Here is a 17,620-nt window from a genome sequence, read left to right as displayed (position 1 = left end):
TACTCTGAGTACGAGCGGGAGTACGAGCTGGCGTCTGAACAGAATGAAGTATCTCTGGACAATCCTTCAAATGATGGTCACCAGACCCACATTTATAACAAGTGCCCAATTTCATCCTGCATTCCCCAAAATGATGTTTCCCACAGTAATCGCATGTTGGCAATGTTTACGACCCAAAAGAACCACCATGTCTAGAAGATTGAACAGCTGAAGAACCAGATGCAACAGGTCTGACACTCTTACCACCTCTATGAAATGACTCACCCCTGCCTCTCTTGCTAGGGTGTGCTGAAAAATCAACAGAACCAGAAGGCCTCCTGAATCGGGTTTGAGCTCGATCACTATCTCTCTTGTGCTCCATACCAAGTCGCTCTATTTCCTCAGCAGTCTTAGCTATCTCAACAAAAGCATCAAAATTCCTCTCTCGGTGGGTAGCAACTCGACAACTGATCTCATACCTGAGTCTATTCTCAAACCTAAAGCATTGATCTGTCTCCGTGCAACAAGTCCAGGAGCATAACGGCTCAATCGAATGAACTCCACCTCGTAATCCATAACAGACATATTACCCTGCTCCAGATTCTGAAACTCCTGGCGTCGCTCCTGCAGATATCTCTCTTCGATGTAGCGACTCCGGAAGCGCGTCTTAAAAAGATCCCATGTTAATTGGTTCCTTGGAATATTACCAGAAATGGATTGCCACCATCTGAAGCTTTCTTTCTTCAACATAGTTAGGGCCCCCTTCAACTTCTGCTCAGGTCTGAGGTCCATCTCATCCATAATCCTTTCTGTGTCCTCCAGCCAATACTCAGCGTCTGCCGGAGGTCCACCAGTAATACCCTCGAATGGAACTACACCAGCAGCAACCAGAGAGTTTGAAATCTCCACTGCAATCATGTTACTAGGGGTTCTAGCAGCTCTCTGAAACATGCGGAAGATAGCTCTGTTAATGGCATCTTCATTCATCTCAGTATCCTCATCCTCAGTGACGAGAGGATCTCTTACATGAGTAAACTGATCATCTTGAGGAAGAGTCGGATCTACTTGCGGAACAGGAGGATCACGTGGTGACATCGTATCGTCTATCGTAACCGAAGGTCGAGTGACTCGCCCTCTACCACGTCCACGTCCTGTCCTATGACCTCTAGCAACATTCATCGTTGGATCTATAAGGCTCTACAGAAAGAATTTGAAACATGTGTCAGATTAGCATCAGGGATCTCGAGAAAACTTTAAATCATAACATAAGGTGACATTTTTTTTCTTCTTAAAAATCCAAAGTTTAGGACCCATATACAGTCCGAGTGTTTAAAACCGAAAGCTCTGATACCACCAAATGTAACCCCCCGGACCCGGTCTGTAAGATAGACCCAAACCTAAGTGGTCACATGTCCCATTCAGAGTTTGTTTTAAACAACTTATAATACATTAGATATAATACAAAACAAAATATATATCCAAAACTACAGCAAATACATGTCACCAGATACAACGGAAAACATGTAGAGATATATGTTCGTACAAAATAAGTAGTTGATCTCCCTTGATGCCAAATCTGCTAGCTTACGGTCTGCTATTATCTGAAAAGGGGTAAAAACTATAGAATGAGCTAAAAAGCCCAGTGTGCTTCAAACAATGTATAAAAACATTTTAATAAAATATTTTAGTAAAATCATTTCATCAAACATGTTTATTTTATTTAAAATATGAACACTACCCCAATCCGTCACGAATAAAATGTGTAGGTTCCCCATAACCATACACCCCGTCACGTCCAGTAAGACCCTGAGCACAAAGCCGAGGAGCCTGCAAGTATTCTTCCTCTAACAATTTCCCCCCTAATGTCAGTAATAAACAAGTATGTATTCAAGTAAAATTGGTGAATAATTCATGATTTTAAAAAATCATATATCGAAATACAGAAATCAGATATCAAGAAATCAATATTCAGGAATCACGTATCATGTATCATGTCATAACAGTATTATGAATTATCACCAATCTAAAACAATATTTTTAAAACAGTAAAATAACACTGTCATGAAACACACCTGTAACAGTCTGAGAAATCAAATAGGGAAGCTTATTACTGGTTTTGTCGATCACGCTCTGCTGCGGCGCTAGATCCTACGAATTGGAAAAACCTATATTGGAAACCTAATATAAATAATCTAAATATTATTTAAATAATATACGGAAACCTACGGGTAATTCTCGTAGTACGCAGTTCAGGCTGATCTAACGAACGGACAACACCGGACCTAATTGATCCTTGCTCAGGTGAAACACGAGTACCTTCATAAAATATGTTTTTTATTAAATCAATTCCTTAACCAAATCCCAATTAAATAATCAAAATATTAAAATATTAAGCCTTTTTGGGTTTACAAGCTCGATTCAGGAATTTCGAATCTGAATTTGGCAAAACGGACTTCAGAATCAGATTCAGGACGTCGAAAAACATAAAGTATGACTTTCCGAAAATTTGAATTCTTGGTCAAAATCAAAGTCAACGGGTTTGACTGACGATTCGGAAACTTTTTGGGTTTGAATTTTGTGAAACTGACCCCAAAAACGGATTCGGAACGTCGAAAATTGTCAGAATAGGTATTCTCGGAAAAGATTAACGGCTGTTTAATAGCCGATCAAAGCCGGTCAAAGGTGGTCAACAAACTGTCAATCATTTTACAGAAATAGCACCATTTTTAAAATAATTACCAAAATAGCACATTTTCGAATTAAATTCCAAAAATAGCACTTTTTTCAAATTAAATTCCCAAAATAGCACTTTTGAATAAATTCCCAAAATAACACCCTTTTTGAATTAATTCCTAAAATAGCACCCATTTTGAATTAATTCTCAAAATGTGACCCGGTCAACGGGTCAAGTCAACGGGTCGGGTTGGTCAACGGGTCGGGTCGGGTCGGCTCAAAACCGGTCAAACCCTTTGAAAAATCGGTTGAACCTGTCATTTTAGTCTTTGCCACGCGCAGTGGCGCCACGTGGGGGCGCGTGCGGGTTCTATAAGCGTCGGAAAATTTACAGAAAAATTCCTAAAAATCATTTTGAGCAATTTCGAGATACTTACAAAGATCGCTTCAAATTTTTGAACGGCGGAGAGCTCGTTTTCAACAAATCGGAAAGTTTGACTGCTTCACCTCCCCACGTGCCGCCGTCGACGAAGACCGAGGACGACACCGGCGGACTCGGAACGACACAAGGAACATGATGGTGCGGGAGGTGTCGTAAACGGAGCAACGATCGGCGATGAATTTAAGATTTTCTCGGCGATTGAGCTAAAAAAACTTCGATGGTTTGACTTGAAATTCACGGCGTTTGGCAGCGTTTCACTTCAATTAACTTAAGGGATTTGTTCCTCACTCGATAACGTACACGATGGTGGTTTTAAAACGACGATCGGAATTCGGACGGCGTCGGCATCGTAGTCGGAAGTTGAGGTTGGGGAAGGGAGTTTAGGCTCAATTTAAGAGCAATTGGTTTCTGATTTTTCAGAAACCAATTGCCGTATATAATACCAAACTTTACCGACTTTTCTTGGGTAAATTCAGGTCTTGGTCCCTGAATTTTCTTTAACTCTAAAATAAGCTACAAATTTTTAAAATCTTACAATTTAGTCCCCAAATTTCACCAAATTACTTAATTAAAACCTCAAATTACAATTATATATATTTTTCAAATTTTTGATTTGTTACACCGACGGCGGTGACAGAGATCTCCGACGAACAGTGGTCGGCTGTTACCGGCCTCCCTCCGACGAGATAAAGAAGAGAGAGGCGAGAGAGAAAAGTTCCCTCTCTTTTAGAGAGAGAGAGAAGCAAAATTAAGAAATAGAATTTTGGGTCATTTTTGGCCGTTTGGTGGGGATTTATAGTTTCCCCCATACAACGTCGTTTTTGGGGAGGGATTCCGAGTTTTGGGCTCGTGGGGAAATTATTCCCGCAACCCTCGTAAATTGCAACCTTTCAATTTAGTCACTGTAATGACGTTTTGTTTATTTTAATTTGGATTTCAGATTTGTTTCTATTTTAGTCCCTAATCATATTTATAGATGTTTTGGGTAAATATTTGATTTAGTTCTTATATTTTAATAGTTTCCATTTTAATCTGAATTGCGATGATGGTTAAATTACAATTCTAGTACTTAAATTTCATGATATTTTCTGTTTATGGCCATGAATTTTGATTAGTTTACAGTTTAATCCTCAAATTTAATATATTTTAATTCTAAATAATATTATTGGTTTATTTACGTTTGAAGTGCATAATATATGAAATATTTACAATGGTTGCTTTGATATTTTGTTAGTTTTATAATTTAATCCCTAATTTATCATAGTTATTATTTTAATCCTTCGTTTACATGTTTTTAAAATATCTGCTAATTGAAATACTTTCACATATTATTTTATACGAGGAATTTAAAGAAACACCCATTAACTGATAAGAAGTGTGTTTCTAAGGATTTCTCGAATAAAATAACACCTTTTATGTTTTAAAGGAATTTGTTTTTATGTATTTGTTGTATCTAAAATTTAAGGTAATACTATTTTGTACGAGGAATCCATAAAAATACCCCTTTACTGAATACGAAGGTATTTTCGAGGATTATTCATACAAAATAATATCCCTTTTATTTTTTTAAAAAGGATCATAATTTAAATGTTATTCGAATTTGCTAATTTCAATATTTAGATGACGTATAATCGTTTAGGTATCGATTTCGGGCGTTGTGGGGTGCTAATCATTCTCCACACATAATCGACTCCCGAACCCTTTTTCAAAATGAATTTCTAGTTAAAACGCATATCAATTTTTTATCTTTTAAAATTGTTTTTCTTAAAATTATTTTAAAAGGTATTTTTAGCTATTCTACCTACCTAACCCAAAGGTCGATGACGACTCCAAATTTACTTATTTTTACATTTATTTTAAAACCCGATATTTCCCAAAATTAAGTTGGATCGATCCCTGCTATTGCTCCCAAAAAGCTATAAGGACCGTTTGACATTTGCATTTAGTGGTATTAAAGTACATGTTAAACTCTTAGACTGTGTAGCTACTATACTTCTAAAAATTGTTGAAATAAATTTGCAATTTTTTAAACAAGTATGGAAATTATTTTTTAAAAATCACGCCATACAATTTTCAAGTATTTTCTAAAACTCTCAAGACTCCGATTCTATTATGTATAGTTACTACTTTCTCTAATCTTAGTCTGATACTTGATACGTAGTAATAAAATTGATATAAATATATGATATCATTTAGACACCTTAATTAATTACTTCAGTTATAAGACTTTAACTCTAACGATGAATCATTATTTAATTAGCAGTTGTCATTCAATGTTGTGAAGTTTTTGTATTAAATCTGTAATTAATTTAATTTTGACCAATCAAATGTAATAATATACAGGGATTCAAATAGTGGAACAAAACCGTTATAGCGGCCGTTATTTCGCGGTAGCGCTACTATCCAAAATTGATATTGAGGATTTTTGCGGTGGGTTGCGGATTCACGTCAATAACGGTGGATTGCGCCCGCAATTTAACGGGTAGCGGTATGTAGCGCCAATAGCGGGACACTATTAACACTATCATATCGTTATTGTAAAACAAAAGTAAAATAAAAATAGAAAAGCCAAAATTTTCACCCGAAAATGCTAGAAAAATATGTTAAAGAGGTATTGAATTAACCGGCAACAACAAAAATTTCAACATATGCATTACAATTTTTTTTCTTCTGTAAACTCTAAAAAAATAAAGATCATAATCACATATCAAGAATCAAGACTCACCAAAGATCAAATTGAGAAGGGGATAAGCAAAAAAAAAAAAAAAAAAAACAAAGCTGTTTTGTGGAGAAATCTTGCTTTTGTTGAGCTTCGCCGTCAGTGATGAAGTTAGACAATAACAGGCTTCTATTTGAGAAGGTAAAAAAAAAATCAAAGGTTTTGGGAGCTATGAGATTTAGTAAAAAACAAAGGTAGAAAACAGAGAACTTGCGTACTTAAAGATATGTTTTTGGTAGAGATTTGGGAAATTTGAAGGTTGAGGGATTTTCTTTTGAACTGTTAAAGAGAGATGTTTTTCGTCGCTCCACTCCAATTTCTTTTTTTTATCGCTATAAGTTTTAAAATATTTTTTTGATGTGTTAATTTTTGTCCCACTCCCTCCACCTGTCATAATTTATAATTTAATCCTTAGTTTAGGTGTGGACTTTAATTTTTATTTAATTTAGTCCTAATTTCAACAATCTAAATTTATGAAATTTAAATTGTACACTTTTATTTTAGTTCTATTTAATTTAGTTATTTTGTGCTCTTTAAACTATATATATATATATATATATATATATATTATTTTTGCTTAGAAAACATTCTAAAAGTCATTAAAAATGACTCCTTAACCTTATAATTATAACTGTTATGTTTTAGGATAAATTGTGTGAATTTAAAAAAAAATTACGACCGCTACACTCGCAGTGACCGTGATGACATCCGTTATGTTCGCAACCACGATAAACGCAACGCGACCGAAAACGTGACCGCGAGCGTTATTTAAATCTATGATAATATCTGAGGTCAATTATTTTGTTTAGAAGAGTATTTATTCGTTCCCAAGGAAAATCTTTCTAAAAGTTACTTCCATAAGAATATTTTTGTGGAAAGTTATAATTTATTTCAAAGCCTGAATCGATCAATTTTTAAAGACAATAGTCAATATCTATCTAAATTGGAGCAATCGAATCAACTCCCGAATTAGAAAAAGAATGTGTGTGTGTTTCTGATTTGCTTTTAGCACTCTTTACTCTTCGTTGAATAAACTTCATCTGGAATTTTGAGTTTGCTTTAGATTACTCATTTTAAAGGAATTTGCTCATGTCTAATTTTCAACATTATGTTCAGTTTTATCTGAAAAATTCTGATCAAAACCTCTAGATCTGTTATGAAATCCTTCTTAAAAAGTAACTCGTAGTGATCATGTGTGTTTTGCAATTTAATATCCTTCCAAGTTCATGTGCGATAATATTAATCTAAGATGATTAAATAAGTCTTGAGAGTAGGTTTTGAAATTGCAACTTCTGATGAAATTCTTGTTTTGTACGAAAAATCTGGATATATAGGTTGACTCTTGTAATTGTGCTATGTATGGTCTTGTTTGAATTCTCACCCAATCGTGTTGTGATTCACTATTAAAATGATATTCTTCGTCAACGTTATAGCAGTAAGCCCAGAGTTGTTAAAGACCCATTTAACGTTTTACATTCTAAAATGGAATATTGTTTTGATGTGAACCATTTGATTTTTTTAAACTCTCTGTAAATCATTTCCGATGTTTGATATGGTCTCTCTTATTTCAATTAAAAAATATATTCTGAAACTGAAAGGACATATCATGAGAACTGTTCTGATTCTGTCTTGAGATAAGCGAGTCATCACTGTTTTATTCAGATGCAATAAAACATAAGATTAACTGATAATGATTATTATATTTGTACCAATTTAGTTACTTACTTTGTTTCCTCGACTAAAGAAGATATATATATTTTTTTCTTTTTTCTTCCTCTAGAATCGTTAACTCTATATTTGATGTATTATATTCTAAAATTTGTGTATAAGTTCTAGAGTATTCTGAGGAAGAAAATACAAACAAATTATTTGTGTAATGAAATGTTACGTATTATAGTCAAAGAAATTATAGATCTGATTGATGTGTGGTTGAGTGGTAACAAAATTATGAAATTCTAAAAGATATTTAAATGAAGCAAATCAATTCCAAGTATCATTCTAGAGGTAAGAAGGTTGGATATCAGTTTCTGTGTGGTTTACTTCAATCCACATAGATTATAAGATAGAAATGAGAATGAGTAACTATGGATTTTGTGAGTGAATTATCTTTGAGTCCGTCCAAAAAGGTTTCAATATGGGTTGTCTTTGATCGTCTTAGCATGTTTGCTCACTTTATTTCGGTTTGAACTAGTTATACACTAGAAAAATTGGCTAGATCGTATATTTTGAGACTACTAATCTTCATGAGGTTCCCTATTTATTGTTTCTGATCGAGATTCGAGATTTTCATCGTGGTTGAGGAAGGCTCTACATGAGACTTTGGTTACTTGATTAAAACTTTAATACAATTTATCATCTGCAATATAATGGTCAATCAGAGTGAGTTATTCAAATTATAGATGATGTGTTGAGATGAGTATTATTAATTTTCGATGTAGTTGGGAGAATCACTTACCGTGAGCCAAGTTTGCCTACAATAATAGTTTTCAGACCCGTATTTAGATACACAGTAAGAGTCCTTGTGTAGTCATAGTTTTCGTACTCTATTAGGTTGGACTGAGTTATCTGGAAGAAGGATTGTTGGACCTAATTTCATTTGAGAGACTGAGGATAAAATCAAGTTGATTTGAGATAGGCTTAGGGTTGTATTTGATAGACAAAAATCTTATGTTGATAAGAAGATAAGATATATTGAGTTTAGTATGAGTGGTCGAGTTTTCCTGAAAGTATATTCGACGAATAGAGTACTTAGATTTGACCATAAAGGCAAGTTTAGTTCAAGATTTAATGGACCTTATCAAATTCTACTTCGAGTAGGACGAATAGTATGTTAGCTTGAGTTACTTCTAGATCTCGAGTGTATTCATGGTCTTTTTCAAATCTATATATGAGATGCTACTATTTTGACCCGTCCCGTATTATTTTTATTGAGGATATTGAGCTGAGACTTGATTCAACTTATTAGGAACATATATTAATACTTTTGCTTTTGAGGATCGGGTTCTAAGAAGTAGATGCATACTAATGTTTAAGGTAGTTTGGAGTAATTGTAGCCTTATAGAGGTCCTGTGGGAGACTCAGTATTTTGTAAGGACATAGTTCCCTTATCTTTTTTCGTCAAGTAATATTTCGAGGGTAAATTTTTAAGGGAGGGAGAGTTATCACACCCCAAAATTTGGGGTTAAATTAAATTCTTAGGAAATTTCAAGACTTGTTTGCAAATTTTTAAAAGGGTGGGGATGAAGGGCGTAATTAAACCAAATATTATTGTATAAAGTACCCATTTTCTTTTCCCTCCTATTTTATGAAACAATCGTTGCATATTTGTCCTCTCTGTCTCTTTCACATTCCTTAGTTGTGCTTGATTTGTTACCGAGTTTATTGTTTGTAAAGAACATCACCAGTGTCATCTTGTTCCAGACAATGTCTTGGTTCATACGAACCTTGCATCGTCTTTTGATCCATCTCAATTTGGGAGTTTGTAGGAGGAATGCTTTGCGATTTTATGAAAAACATATCACCACTGCTCACCGTCATAAACCAACCCTTGTAAGTGACTCATCATGTTTTAAAGTACAAAACTAGAGAAATAGTGAAGTTTCGGCTAGCGGATGTTGTTCTACATGCCACACGTGCTGCTACTGCACATGTAGGAGCTTTTTTCCCATAAATCGATCAAACCGATTTAAAGTGTTAAACTAGTTTGGCTGATATAGTCTAATCTAATCGATTTTGAACCGCTGGTCGAACCTAAGCCATTAATCTGTTGACCTTTAACCATTGATTTTGACCATTGAGATTTTCCATTGAGTTTTTCTATTAACCCTCACTGTAACAACCTTAAATCGAATGGGCCTACAGTGCTACATATGCTACTAAGGCAACCAATGATCTTTAAAACCTTTTTCATTTCCATTTAAAAACATAATATATGGTAGTAATCGCTAATCTAGAGTAATATTATGAGTCTCATAAACATAAGCATGTTATTGGTAATAAGTAGTAGGCATGCATGATCCAAATGAAGTATACCTACTTAAGATTCAATTGTTCTGTCACTATAGTAAGAGTCTCATGCTTCCCTTAGTCCTCTACTAAGGGCCTCACCATGATTATATGCATATTGAGTATCTAACCATAATATCTAACTACTTTGTATTATTTAAATGCAACAAACAACACACTATTAGTATTTAGTCTAACATAGCTATCAGATATTAATCATAGCTGGAGAACCCCGTAATCATAAAGCCTCGATAGAATTCCCACTAAGTTGCTGAATTATCTCATAGTCTCATAAAGACTTCATGTAGATCATGGAGGAGAACCCAATAATCACATAACCTCGATATAATTCCCGCTTGAACATAGCAATTCCTTGGTCTCACATAGCCATCAAGCCAATCATTAAGGATATTTGTTGTACTACACTGATGCAATCACACATGCATACCTGGGTGCCTAAAGGCCACACATGACAATCAGTGCCCCACCAGGGCAACTAAGGTAGCTTAGCTACACACTAGCTTAATTCGTCATACTAGATTGAGGTCATCCCCTCACTCACTAATATTTCACTTGTTCTCTTATATAGAATGTTTCATAATGGTTTAATATTCTTTGACATGATATGTTAATTTATTGAACTTCTTTGTTTTGGTAATTTAACACTCAAGGGAATTTTATTTATTTCTATCTCCAAGGAGGTCTCTACGCATTTTATGATTTTACGACAATCACTAATATCGCTGCTCACTTGATGTATTATTTACAAGATTGACACTCAACTCGAGTTCGTTACTTGGTAGCGATACTCTAGTCACTCTTATCACACTTTCTTTCAATTCAGGCTTGAATTGGAGGGACGACTTGTATGTCCTCAGTTCATCCAAGTTCACGTAGTACATGATTCCTCTATCACACTATTCATGTGGTTATTCATCTTGCTTGCGGGTATATACTCCAAGAAGATCCTTTGTTCTCAAATATTCTATGCATGATCGATTGAAATACTTGGAAGTATTACACCCATTAAGGTTATTTTGGTCATAACCTAGTCCCAAGAGTGTTTTTAGGCATCGTTAGCCATTTAAGCCCCCCTCGGATTAAGTCCCACTATTACAGGTCATCACTAACTCTTATGTACCTTAAAGAAGTCAATTTTAACCATCCAAAATAGGTAGTATCGATACACTACATGTACCATCGATACCCCTAGCCAAGTATCAATACTCCCTTGAGTATGAATACACCCTCAGTATCGATACTAGAGGGCCAGTATCGATACTCCCTCTCCAGTATCAATACTCTCATATAAAACTGCCAAAACATTATCCAAGTTCATCTAGTATCGATTTTGTTCATCCAATATCGATACTCAAACTCAAAACTATCTTATTTGCTCAGTAAACACTAAAAACATCCTCCCAAGTGTCTTAATTTGGATCCAAATATGTGCTAATGATTAGGAAAGTTACTTAGGGTCATATAGTACCATAAATTTTTTTTACACTAAAAACGTTATCTAAGCATGAATCAAGCGAAAAAAGCCCAAATATGCTTAACACCCAAATCCCTAACAAAATTTCATGATTATGAAAGCCTTAACACCAAAAAGGATTAGAAATACACAAACTTGATGCTAGAATCCTGAAATGAAGATCATTTCTTAGCCATAATCACTTCCTTTAAGATTTGGTTACACAACTCCCACTTTCTCTAGGAAACAAATAACCCAAGACTTTGAATAATCAAAATAAAGTTACTGGAGCGATTAGGGATGAATTTGAAGCTTAAAGTGAGCATATAATGTAATGCCCAAACATCGGGTAAATGACTAAAATGTAAGAACTTAAAATTTAGTGGTTTAATTAGAATAAATTGAAAAGTTCAAAGAATGATTTTGGAAAATTATGTATAGGACTCATTATAAAAGATGGAAGAATGGAAGGGCATTATGGTCTTTTAACAGAAAATGAATTTAAAATTCATTTTAAAGATATTTTAAGCATGTGGGTTAGAGAGAGATAAAAGAAAAATCTAGAAGCTTTGGGTTCTCTTCTTCTTCTCTTCTCTTCTCTGTGACTCCATTTCTAAGGCGAAATATGTTCAAGTTGGTTATTTCTTTTTATTTTTGGTTGGTTTTGAAGCCTTGAGTGATATAAAAGCTTAAGGATGAATAAAACTAAGTAATTAAGGAATTGTTGATGAATTAGTAAAATGGGTTTTTATGGTATTTTATGAAATTGATTAATATTTGAATTTCTATTGATATATTTGACTTGTTAAAGGTCTAATTAAGGTGTTTGAAGTGTTAGAAAGGATTTAAAACATGTTTGAAAAATTGGTATGATTTTTAGTTTCAAGAGTTCTATGGAGAAATTAGGGTGTTAAAGGGGTTTTAATGGATATAAGTTAGTGGTAATAAGTGTAAATAATTTTAAAGGCATGACTGGAGTTTAAAGTAGGAGATTTTAGCGAAGTTGGCTAAATTTTCGAAGTGAAATAGATGAATTATGAGTAAGGGTATCGATACTGGAAGAACAATACCGATACTATAAGAACAATACCGATACTATAAGGTTAAAATGTAAGGGAAGAGTATGAATACGAAGAACAATATCGATACGGATTGAAGTAGTATCGATACTGATGTGGAGGTATCGATACTAAGAGTAAGGTATCGATACTGTAATTGAAATTTGATTTCCAGAATATTAAAATGGTATCAATACTGAATTGGGTATCGGTACCATATGAGAGAAGTATCAATATTGTGGGTAGAGTACTGATACTATTTAGTCGGAAATGTTAATTAGGTGTTTCATTTCTCTTAAGTAAAGGTTAATTGGTTAGATGTTAATTGAGCTCCGACATTTATATTGATCATGTTAATGTGTAGATTCAATCAAAAGCAAGTGCTGAGTGTAGTGACGTATAAAGTTGGGGAGTTAAAGTGAAAAAGAGTTGCTTAAGGCTTAAGTGAGGCAAAGGTGAGTGCTAATTATTTATTTTATATATGATTGAGGAACGTCTTGCGATGAGCCAACCTCAAACGTTTTTGAATAAAATAATTTATATTAAGTTATGAAACACGTTTTTTTTAAGTTTATTAAATGTTATTTTTACTATATTCTTGGGTATGAATTACCCAAATTATTTTATATGATAATTGAAATAATATTATAGGGAACACTATAAGTATATGTTCTATGGGAAAAAATGATAAGTCGAGAAATGTTATATGAAATGCAATGAGTAAATTATTTTATGTGATTATGATATATATAAATATGTTCTATCTGAAACTGTTCTACGTGAAAATATTATATGTGAAATGAAATATTATGAGAATAAGTTCTGTGTGAATAAATGATAAATTTGGATACTGCTACGTGAATATGTTGTATGTGACCCTAACGGTATAATTATACTTTAGTTCCACCGTATTTTAACTTATAAGCAAAAATCCTCTTTTTCCAACCAATCAAAACCAATTTATATCCAATTAAGCCCTCACTCAACACAAAAACTTTATTTACATACTCCACATTGTCCACCCACCTCTCAAGTAAACCTAAAACTACTAATCCAAAATTTTGGGTGTTACAACTCTCCTCTCCTAAAAAGAAATTTCATCCACAAAATTTGCTACGATCGAACGTCACTCTAATCCTAAGCTGAAACACCTAGGAGTCTTGAAAGCATGTCTAACTCTCATGAAGTCCGATTCTCAAATAAGGAGTCCTTGTAAAATGGTATGTAACTTGAAAACTTACAAAATCAATCTACGATATATTTTTCAAGAACATTAACTTTAAGCAAAAACCTTTGAGAAACACAAAATCACCGAGTCTTATTTTGGTCGTTCTAACACGAAATGCTTAGAACATTTCACAAGGACAACACTACTCCGTGATTCAAGCTCCTACCACAAAACCTTTCATTTGTTAACCCAACACAATCGATTTATCGAATATATAAAATCTATAACCCTCTTTTGCTGAACATAGTTAATTCATCATACTACATGTCGAGATCCTACAGACACTTTCCATACACTGTTTCAATTTCATTTTTTAAAGATATTATGTTGATTCCTACATTTTACAATTCGATCTAAATTTTTTAATTATGAAACTTTGATTCAATGTTCATCCACGCTACTAAATTGTTTCTCACTTTCTTTATAGTTCATAAATCTTGGTCACCAGATATTGCATCTTAGATAATCATAACGGAAAACCAATTACTCACTTAGCAAGACTAGCAACATTTGGCTCTCCCAGAAAGCACGCATCATTGAGCAGATATCCTTAGCAACCACACTCTAACTTAAAGATTATATAACTCTATGTCTTATATCCACTATCATTTACCACAACTGTGCTATTCGATGTCAACTAACGCTAGTCAATTAACACTAAAAGTACTTGGTCTACCATAGCCTCAAGTACTAGAATATACAATATTACACAATTTTACGTACCATTAAGTGTTGTATATAGCTCATGCTCATATACCAACACGAAAACATCAAGGATGAGACTTGTTTCACATAGCTAAACTGTTGAGTTAATGATCGATGAAATAGCCAAGAGGGGGGGTGAATTGGTAATAAAAATTTTGGTGGAAGCTTTTGCAGAAAATAGAAAATAATTGCACAACAATTTAGAGTGGTTCAACTTTCTCAACCAAAGTCTACGTCCACTACCTTAGCATCCACACTAAGGATTTTCCATAAATTCACTAATTTGTCTTTCTTTTGAGGACAAAGAGTAACCTTACAAATCCCTCAAGAATTATACCCCAAATTCTTGAGAACACTCTCTCCCAAAGAGAACAATACAAATTTTGCAAACTTATAGAAAAATCTCACAAGGCAATGTGTTTACACAATTCTAGAACAAGAAAAGAACACTCAAAGATGATTACAAATGAGCACAATATGTGTTATTGAAAGGAAAATGAATATTGAAGGAAAATTGGATTGAAATGCATAAACTTGATGTTTAATGCTTTCTCTCTTGTTTCTCAATGAATTCTTGTTGATCAATGTCTTCAGAACTTGTTTAAATACACCTTGGATTGATTCTAGCAATTATGAATCATTTGGGTGATGTTAGAGCCGTTGTAGTGTGAAAACTCTCTTAAAAAAGGCTGCTAGGAGCGTGGGTATCGATACCTCTTCAATGGGTATCGGTACCTGCAGTGTAAAATTCAAATATTTCGACCGTTAAATGACTAGGGGTATCGATACCCATATGGGGGTATCAACACCCATAGGGCATTCTATTTTTCTTGGAGCCAAAACTTACATAGGGGTATCGGTACCCTATGAGGGGTATCAGTACCCACTGGGTAATCTATTTTTCTCGAAGTCATTCTATTTAAAATTATTTTTGGCTCGATTAAGGCTCAAAATACTTCGTAAAATTTCTTTCAGAAATATTTTAAGATTAAAACATAATTTTACACTTAAGTAAGGTTTGAAATTTACCTTTGAAAAACTTGGAGTAATATTTTGATATTCGAATAATTTAATCGAATATACTTTAAAAATGATTATAAAATCTTAAAATCAAATAACATTTAACTTGTTATATCAAAACATCAAAATGTTTTCAACAATCTTCCCCTTTTTGATATAACAAAACCTTTTAGTAATTTTAAGATTTTTTTTCAAAAATCATTTTTGAAATCAATTTTGAAAAATTACTCCCCCTTACTATAACACTTCTCCCCCCCTTTTTGTTAAATAAAAAAGACTCTAGAAAACGATTTTAAACAAAAATTTAAAATTTAAGCCAATTGATATTTAGATATAGCATAAGCTGCTAAGATCAAAGTCAAAAGAAGATTAGCCATTAGTCCATAATCAATATTCATAGACAATGTGTAATGGTAATTGGTCATATGTGTCTAAATGATGCAAAATATAAAAATTAAATTGAATCTCAAATAACCATTCAAACCAAAATAAACATACAAAATCCAAACCAAAAATAAGCAAAATGTTTTAAAAACAATGTTAGGATCCATTTTGATTCAACCTAAGAAAACTAGCAAGTGAAGTTCAAGCATCCGTAGGAGGATCGGGAGGAGATAGATGTTCCCATATATTAGCCACATATCGTGAAAGCGCATCGAGTCTATCATCCACAACATTGAATCGATTATTTATTACTTCAAGGGTAGCTCGAATATCTTGTTGATTCTCCAAATGTTGAGTCCCCATAGCAGTCAAGTGGGACTCTAAAGATGCAAACCTCATATCCAATGTTTCCATAAACGATTGGAAGTATGGAGGTATTTGACTTTCTTTCTGTGCCGGCTCGTCGTTGATATCGTCGATATCTTGCATAAGTTGTTGAAGCTCTGGATCATCGTCCGCAGCTGGTGCTGGTGCAGGTGGAGCTCGTGAAGAACTAGCTCCATGTGTTTTCTCAGGGGATCGAACCCATTGATCATTTTCCTTCTTCCATCCCGATTTCTTTAAAGATGTTAGATTGATTTCGTTTTTGAGAGGGATGGCTACATCAAGCCATACTCTAAGCTGGGCTTTGATAAACAAGTTACTCAGAAGACAACCGTAAACTAGAGTTTCATAAATATTTTTATTAGGGACAAGGTTTACGATTTTAACGAGTTCAGAAAAGATAATTTAAGGTAGGTTTATTTTCTTATTATTCTGGATACAATGTATCCACCAAAGGTCTAAAGCTCTTACAGTGGAGTATTTGCCTCCGGATGTCTAAACCACCAAAAGATCATCAGATGGAGAAAACGATCGTGGTGATCTAACACACTCGCACTCGACTTGACCTTGTAAGGAGTACCTACTACTTCTTTTTCATTATCTAAACCGATATTAACTAAACCAAATGCGTTAGCAATGTAGTCTAAGTCAATATAAATGAATTGACCTAGAAGATATGATCGAATTTCTATTGTTTTGGTTTTAGCTTGGTTTTGGATACAAACAACATTTGAATAGAAAATTCGAACAAGTTGTTGGTAAACAATTGGTTTGAGTTGAAAAATTTTATCAAATTTCCAAGCTTGTAAGGTAGGAAGATATCTAAAGTTCATTTCTACCATAGCTCGAAGAGAAAGAATACGTTCTTCCTGAATTTTATATGACTCGAAGAGATAGAAAAACCTATGGTAAAGATTATCCCTACGACCAGGGTCGTTAAAGCATGAGTTTTGAATAGTCATTTCAGGATCATCGGGATTAGGATTTTGTGGTTGGATTGGAGGTAGATTTGGAGGTCGGTTTGAATGACTAGATGATGACATATGATGCTTATGAGACATGGTTTAAGAAATCAGAATAGGATAAATACCTACAATTTTAAAACATATGTATGCAATATAATCAATCCCAAAACTCAAATGTGTCCTCAATATTTCAAGGTTCTCTAAAATAATCCTAATGGGAAAATTTTGAAAACTATGTTTGAAAACAATGTTTGAAAATCAATATGTAGTTTTCAAAACAATATAATTAAATCAAAAACAACAATTTTAAAATCAAAACAATTTTTTTTATTTCGAAATTTTAAAAATTTTGATCAAATCTTGTGTTTTTGATGAAATTTGTTGTAGAATCTAGTTTAGAAACATAATATAATCAATGTCTGATATATAGTTCAACCTAGAACTAATCAAAACTAGCCATAAGTTCAAAAATCAATAAAATAGAGTTTTTAGAAAAGTTACCTTGAAATTTGAAGATTGAGTGAGAATGTGATTTTGTTTGCACGGGATTAATGATGATAGCAGGTTTAGGAGTTGAAAACTGA

This window comes from Hibiscus syriacus, unplaced genomic scaffold, assembly GCF_006381635.1.
Source record: "Hibiscus syriacus cultivar Baekdansim isolate YM2019G1 unplaced genomic scaffold, ASM638163v2 tig00110429_pilon, whole genome shotgun sequence".
Classification (NCBI taxonomy): domain Eukaryota; kingdom Viridiplantae; phylum Streptophyta; class Magnoliopsida; order Malvales; family Malvaceae; genus Hibiscus; species Hibiscus syriacus.
Note: the sequence above shows the minus strand (reverse complement) of the source record.